An 8,317-nucleotide genomic window follows, 5' to 3' on the forward strand; every position below is an offset into this window, starting at 1 on the left:
GGCCGTTTCATCATCTCATGCTGCTACTCAGGAGAAAGGCAAAGGTCCTGTGGTGACACCACCAGCTCCTCCAGCCCTTCAGCCCTCCATGTGTTGAATCAAGTCAATGATGAGGTCATTGACAACCAGAACTTCAAATCAATGATACAAGAATCCTAATCCCATTCACAGTAGGTGGAGATGTTCATTGCTTCATTGGACCTGTTGAAACCCTGGAAAGAGCAAACAAGAAACTACCTTTCTTTCCTAGTGCTCAAGGGGAGGATTTGTTGATCAACCAAACCCTCAATATCTCTTTCTTCATCAATCAGAAATCCTTCAGAAATAATCCAAAGATTAACCCTTGAGGGACTGACTTCACAGCCTGGCATTAGCGCATTGCCCCTATGCTTTAGGAACAGAACAACCAACAATTTCTACCTCCTTTGTGGAATGATTGGTATAACTCTTTTGGATGTAGCCGCTGGTGCACAAAAATTACACTCACACTTTTTAATTCCGCACAACTAACCAGCAAGTGCACTGGGTTGTCCAAGTAATACCTTACATGAGTAAGGGTCGAATCCCACAGAGATTGTTGGCTTGAAGCAAGCTATGATTATCTTATTATTCTTAGTCAGGATATCAATAGGGTTCTTTAGTTTCAATTGTAAAAAGTGAAAGAGCATGAATTGAGTATTTGTTACGCAGTAATGGAGAATGTGTTGGAGTTTTGGAGGTGCTTTGTCTTCTGAATCTCTGCTTTCTCCCTGTCTTCTTTTTCACGCACGCAAGGTTCCTCCTATGGCAAGCTGTGTGTTGGTGGATCACCATTGTCAATGGCTACCATTCGTCCTCTCAGTGAAAATGATCCAGGTGCTCTGTCACAGCACGGCTAATCATCTATCAGTTCTCACTCATGCTGGAATAGGATCCATTGATCCTTTTGCGTCTGTCACTACGCCCAACCCTTGTGAGTTTGAAGCTCGTCACAGTCATTCAATCCCTGAATCCTTCTCAGAATACCACAGACAAGGTTTAGACTTTCCGGATTCTCAAGAATGCTGCCAATGGATTCTAGCTTATACCACGAAGATTCCGATTAAGGAATCTAAGAGATACTCATTAATTCGAATGTAGAATGGAGGTGCTTGTCAGGCACGCATTCATAGATTGAGAATAGTGATGAGTGTCACAGATCATCACATTCATTATAGTGAAGTGCGAATGAACATCTTAGATAGAAACAAGTGTGTTTGAATAGAAAACAGAAATAATTGCATTAATTCATCGAGACGCTGCAGAGCTCCTCACCCCCAACAATGGAGTTTAGATACTCATGCCGTAAAAAAGTACAAAGTTCAGATCTAAAATGTCATGAGGTATAAAATAAGTCTCTAAAAGTTGTTTAAATACTAAACTAGTAAACTATGTTTACAGAAAATGAGTAAACTAAGATAGATAGTACAGAAATCCACTTCTGGGGCCCACTTAGTGTGTGCTAGGGCTGAGACTTGAGCTTCTCACGTGCCTGGGCTGTTTCTGGAGTTAAACATCAGGTTGTGACCTGTTTTGGGCGTTTAACTCCAACTGGTAACTTGTTTCTGGCGTTTAACGCCAGAATGGAACATGGAACTGGCATTAAACGCCAATTTACGTCCTTTATCTTCGATCAAAGTATGGACTATTATATATTGCTGGAAAGCCCTAGATGTCTAATTTCCAACCCAATTGAGAGAGGGCCAATTGGACTCCTGCAGCTCCAAAAACTCCATTTCGAGTGCAGGGAGGTCAGAATCCAACAGCATCAGCAGTCCTTTTTCAGCCTGAATCAGATTTTTGCTCAGCTCCCTCAATTTCAGCCAAAAAATACCTGAAATCACAGAAAACATACAAACTCATAGTAAAGTCCAGAAATTTGAATTTTGCCTAAAAACTAATAAAAATATACTAAAAACTAACTAAAACATACTAAAAACTACATGAAATTACCCCCAAAAAGTGTATAAAATATCCGCTCATCACAACACCAAACTTAAACTGTTGCTTGTCCCCAAGTAACTAGATAAATAAAATAGGATAAAAAGAAATTAAGAAGCAATAATATCTTAGAGTTTCAAGTGATGCTCAGATTCTAATTAGATGAGCGGGGCTAGTAGCTTTTTGCTTCCAAACAGTTTTGGCATCTCACTTTATCCTTTGAAATTCAGAATGATTGGCATCCATAGGAACTCAGAATTCAGATAGTATTATTGATTCTCCTAGTTTAGTATGTTGATTCTTGAACACAGCTATTTTATGAGTCTTGGCCGTGGCCCTAAGCACTTTGTTTTCCAGTATTACCACCGGATACATAAATGCCACAGACACATAACTGGGTGAACCTTTTCAGATTGTGACTTAGCTTGCTAAAGTCCCCAATTAAAGGTGTCCAGAGTTCTTAAGCACACTCTTTTGCTTTGGATCATGACTTTAACCACTCAGTCTCAAGCTTTTCAGTTGGACCTGCATGCCACAAGCACATGGTTAGGGACAACTTGATTTAGCCGCTTAGGCCTGGATTTATTTCCTTGGGCCCTCCTATCCATTGATGCTCAAAGCCTTGGATCCTTTTTACCCTTGCCTTTTAGTTTAAAGGGCTATTGGCTTTTTCTACTGCTCCTTCTCTTCTTTTTTTTTTTCACTGCTTTTTCTTGCTTTAAGAATCAATTTCATGATGTTTCAGATCATCAATAACATTTCTCTTGTTCATCATTCTTTCAAGAGCCAACAATTTTAACATTCATAAAATTTAATATAAAAAATATGCACTGTTCATGCATTCATTCAGAAGACAAAAAGTATTGCCACCACATATAAATAATTAGAATTTTCCTTATTAAAAACTCGAAAAAATATTGCCTCCTAATTCTAAAAATCTACTATTTTATTCATGTTTGATGATGATGAGAAAAATAAATTATAGCTTAATTGGAGATAAAATCAAAATAGAGATACTAATTACTACTACTCATATATAACTTCTAAGGTAAATTCCTAATAAGATCAATTATAACAGAGTTAAGGCTAAGATTAAGACTCAACAACCTTTATTTTGGAAGGTGGATACTCCTTTAATCTGTGTGGTGCTTGGCCCTTCAAGAGACAGCTTCTGACGCTTCAGTTGCTTCAGTTCACGCCCTTGCTCTTCTTGTTCCCTAAGTAGTTTGCAAAGCATGCTACTTTAATTTTGCTGTTCTTTCCTTTAGTTGGTCCATAGCTTCTTGCAACTTGGTGATAGATGCTTCAAGACGCTCCCAGTATTTAATTTGAGGGATTTCCGGGAGGAACTCCTGTGCTTTCCTCTTGAATGGGTCGTCCTGCACTTGTTGTCCTTTCATTGACTTTTTAGTGATTGGTTGCTCAACTGAGATATACTCATTTACTCCCATCTTTACCCCAGCATCTCTACATAGCATAGAGATTAAGCTTGGATAAGCCAATTTGGCATTTTTGGAGTTCTTATTTGTAATTGTGTAAAGTACATAAGAAATCAGCTGATGAACTTCCACTTCTTTTCCCAACATAATGCAATGGATCATTATTGCTCTTTTGATGGTGACTTTAGAGCGGTTGCTAGTGGGCAGTATAGAATGCCCAATGAAGTCCAGCCAGCCTCTGGCGACTGGTTTGAGATATTCTCTCTTGAGTTGGTTTGGGACTCCTTTTGTGTTGGTTGTCCACTTGATTCCAAGGAGGCATATGTCCTCTAAGATTTTGTCCAAGCCCTTATTTGTTCTCGTCATTCTCCTATTAAAGGAGTCTGGGTCATCTTGCAGTTAAGGCAGCTTGAAGATCTCTCTTATTTTGTCAGGATGGAGGTGAACAATCTTCCCTCTAACCAGAGTTTGATAGTCATAGAAGGCGGTTCCAGCTATTTTCTGCCTGTCTTTTTGCCACAGATTAGAATAGAATTCCTGAACCATATTTCTTCCCACCTTTGTTTCAGGATTAGCTAGGATTTCCCAGCTCCTGTTTTGAATTTGCTCTTGGATCTTCGGATATTCGTTTTCTTTTAGATCAAATTTAACTTCCGGGATCACTGACCTTAGACCCATTATTTTGTAGTAATGGTCTGAATCTTCTTTGGTTAAGAACTTCCCTTGATTCTAAAGTGGTTTTGGAATATTCTCTTTCTTGCCTCTTGGAGTGGTTTATTTTCCCTTAGGAGCCATGATCTTAGTGGGTATTGGTTTAGTGATCACGGATAAACACACCAAACTTAGAGGTTTGCTTGTCCTCAAGCAAAAGAAAGGAAAGGAGAGGGATAGATGGAGAGCCAAGTTCGAATTGTGGAGGAGAGGGGGAGGCCGAACTAGGATTTAAAGGGAAGGGGGTGGGTTTTCGAAAATTTTGAAGAAGATATGATAGAAGATATGATTTGTAAAAGACAAGTATGATAGGAAAAAGATGCAATTTAAAATTGAAAAGATATGAAAGATATTTGAAAAAGATAAATCTGAATTTTGAAAAGAAGATATGATGAGTTTAAAAAGATTTGAGAAGAATTTAAAAAGATTTGAAAAGAATTCAAAAAGATAATTGAGTTTTGAAAAAGATTTGAAAATAAGTTGAAAAGGATTTAAAAAAAGATTTATGTTTAGAATTAAGATACATTTGATATCTTTGAAAGGGGATTTGAAAAATTAGGATTTGTAATATGTTTATGCAAGAAATTATGGATGGAAACATGAAAATTTGAAAAAAATCAAGTTGGGAACAAAAACTTCCTCCCTTCCACAATCCTGGCGTTAAACGCCCAACTGCTGCATGTTTTGGGTGTTTAACGCCTAGTTGGTGCTTGGTCTGGGCGTTTAACGCCCAGCTGTTGCTTCTAGCTAGCGTTAAACGCCAGAAACTCCTTTATCATTGAGCGTTTTTCTGAACGCACAGGATGCTGTAAATCTGGCGTTAAACGCCCAGAAGCTACTTCTTTCTAGTGTTTATCGCCCAGATGGCTATCTCTACTGGTGTTAAATTCCCAGTAGATGCTTCTTTTGGGCGTTTAACGCCCAAAATAGCTCTTACTGGCTTTTTCGCACCAGTGAGCTTCTTTTTACTGTTTTATCCTCTGAATCCTTCTATAACTCTGTGAACTCATGCAATTGCTATTTTACCTTGAAGATAATTAATATGAACCTGTAAAATTCAATTAATTAACAAATAAGCTTTGTTAATGGCTGGGTTGCCTCCCAACAAGCGCTTCTTTATTGTCTTTAGCTGGACTATTTCTGAGCTTTAATCAAGTCTCAGTTTTGAGCATTCTTGCTCAAAATTGCTTTCAAGATAATGTTTGACTCTCTGTCCATTAACAATGAACTTTTTGTAAGAATCATTATCCTAAAGCTCTACGTATCCATATGGTGACACACCTGTAATCACATATGGTCCTCTCAATTGGGATTTCAATTTCCCGGGGAATAATCTGAGCCTAGAATTAAACAGCAAAACTTTCTGCCCTGGCTCAAAGACTCTGGATGATAGATTCTTGTCATGGCATCTTTTTGCTTTCTCTTTGTAATTTTTGCATTTTTGAAAGCATTGAGTCTGAATTCCTCTAGCTTATTTAACTGGAGCAATTGTTTTTCTCCAGCTAACTTGGCATCAAGGTTTAGGAATCTGGTTGCCCAGTAGGTCTTATGCTTTAGTTCCATTGGCAAGTGACAGGCTTTTCCATACACATGCTGGTATGGAGAGGTCCCTATAGGAGTCTTGAATGCTGTTCTGTATGCCCACAGAGCATCATCTAAGCTTCTTGCCCAATCCCTTTTACGGTTAATCACAGTCCGTTCTAGGATTCTTTTAAGTTCTCTATTAGAGACTTCAGCTTGCCCATTTGTCTATGGATGATATGGAGTTGCTACCCTGTGGCTGACTCCATATCGAACCATAGCAGAGTAAAGTTGTTTATTGCAGAAATGAGCGCCCTTAGGGACATCAAATCTGTAGAAGATATGTTTCTGGAAGAATTTTAGCACTGTCTTAGTATCATTAGTGGGTGTTGCAATAGCTTCCACCCATTTGGATACATAATCCACTGCCACCAGAATATAAGTGTTTGAGTATGATGGTGGGAAAGGCCCCATGAAGTCAATACCCCATACATCAAACAACTCAATCTCCAAGATCCCTTGTTGAGGCATGGCATAACTGTGAGGCAGATTGCCAGATCTTTGGCAACTGTCACAATTAAGTACAAACTCTCGGGAGTCTTTATAGAGAGTAGGCCAATAGAAGCCACATTGGAGGACTCTTGTGGCTGTTCGCTCACTTCCAAAATGTCCTCCATATTGTGATTCATGGCAATGCCAGAGGATCTTCTGAGCTTCTTCTTTAGGCACACATCTACGGATTACTCCATCTGCATATCTCTTGAAGAGATATGGTTCATCCCAAAGATAGTACTTTGCATCCGTGATCAATTTCTTTGATTGCTGCCTACTATACTCTTTGGGTATGAATCTCATAGCCTTGTAGTTTGCAATGTCTGCAAACCATGGTATTTTCTGGATGGAAAAGAGTTGCTCATCCAGAAAGTTTTCAGAAATCTCAGTAAGAGGGAGGGACGCCCCTTCTACTGGTTCTATTCAGGACAGGTGATTTACTACTTGGTTCGCTGTCCCTTTTCTGTCTCTTATTTCTATATCAAACTCTTGTAGAAGCAACACCCATCTTATGAGTCTGGTTTTGAATCCTGCTTTATGAGTAGATATTTAAGAGCAGCATGGTCAGTGTACACAATCACTTTTGATCCTACTAAATAAGATCTGAACTTGTCAATGGCGTAAACCACTGCAAGTAACTCTTTTTCTGTGGTTGTGTAGTTTTTCTGTGCGTTATTTAAAACACGACTGGCATAATAAATGATGTGCAGAAGCTTGTCATGCCTTTGTCCCAACACTGCACCAGTGGCATGGTCACTGGCATCACACATTAGTTCAAATGGTAATGTCCAGTCCGGTGCAGAGATGACTAGTGCTATGACCAGCTTAGCTTTTAGAATCTCAAACGCCTGCAGATACTCCTTATCAAAGATAAAGGCATGTTAGCAGCTAGCAGATTACTCAGAAGTTTGGCGATTTTTGAAAAATCTTTTATAAACCTCCTATAAAATCCTGCATGCTCCAGAAAGCTTCTAATTGCCTTAACATTGGCAGGTGGTGGTAATTTTTCAATTACCTCTACCTTAGCTTGATCCACCTCTATTCCCTTGTTTGAAATTCTGTTTCCAAGGACAATTCCTTCAGTCACCATAAAGTGACATTTCTCCCAGTTTAAAACCAGGTTAGTCTATTGGCACCTCTTTAGAACAAGTGCTAGATGGTCAAGACAGGAGCTGAATGAGTCTCCAAATACTGAAAATTCATCCATGAAGACTTCCAGAAATTTTTCCACCATATCAGAGAAAATAGAGAGCATGCACCTTTGAAAGGTTGCAGGTGCATTGCACAGACCAAATGGCATCCTTCTGTATGCAAATACTCTGGATGGACATGTGAATGTTGTTTTCTCTTGATCTTGGGGATCTACTGCAATTTGATTATAACTTGAATATCCATCCAAGAAGCAGTAGTATTCATGACCTGCTAGTCTTTCTAGCATCTGGTCTATGAATGGTAAAGGAAAATGATATTTTCTGGTAGCTGTATTAAGCCTTCTGTAATCAATACACATATGCCACCCTGTAACTGTTCTTGTAGGAACCAGTTCATTTTTTTCATTATGAACCACTGTCATGCCGCCCTTCTTAGGGATGACTTGGACAGGGCTTACCCAGGGTCTATCAGAAATTGGATAAATAATCCCAGCCTCTAGTAATTTAGTGACCTCCTTCTGTATCACCTCCTTCATGGCTGGATTCAGCCGCCTCTGTGGTTGAATGGTGCGCGAAATTGTGAACAATACTTTTCACAACTTTCATAATCCCCGGTCATGAACCCCAAAAACTTGGTGTTCAATACCATGGCATTACACAACTTCGCACAACTAACCAGCAAGTGCACTGGGTCGTCCAAGTAATAAACCTTACGCGAGTAAGGGTCGATCCCACGGAGATTGTTAGTATGAAGCAAGCTATGGTCATCTTGTAAATCTTAGTCAGGCAAACTCAACTGGATGTAGGTGATAAACGCATAAAACATAAAGATAAAGATAGAGATACTTATGTAATTCATTGGTAGGAACTTCAGATAAGCGCATGAAGATGCCTTCCCTTCCGTCTCTCTGCTTTCCTACTGTCTTCATCCAATCCTTCTTACTCCTTTCCATGGCAAGCTTATGTAGGGTTTCACCGTTGTCA

The sequence above is a fragment of the Arachis duranensis genome, chromosome 6, assembly GCF_000817695.3.
Source record: "Arachis duranensis cultivar V14167 chromosome 6, aradu.V14167.gnm2.J7QH, whole genome shotgun sequence".
Lineage (NCBI taxonomy): Eukaryota > Viridiplantae > Streptophyta > Magnoliopsida > Fabales > Fabaceae > Arachis > Arachis duranensis.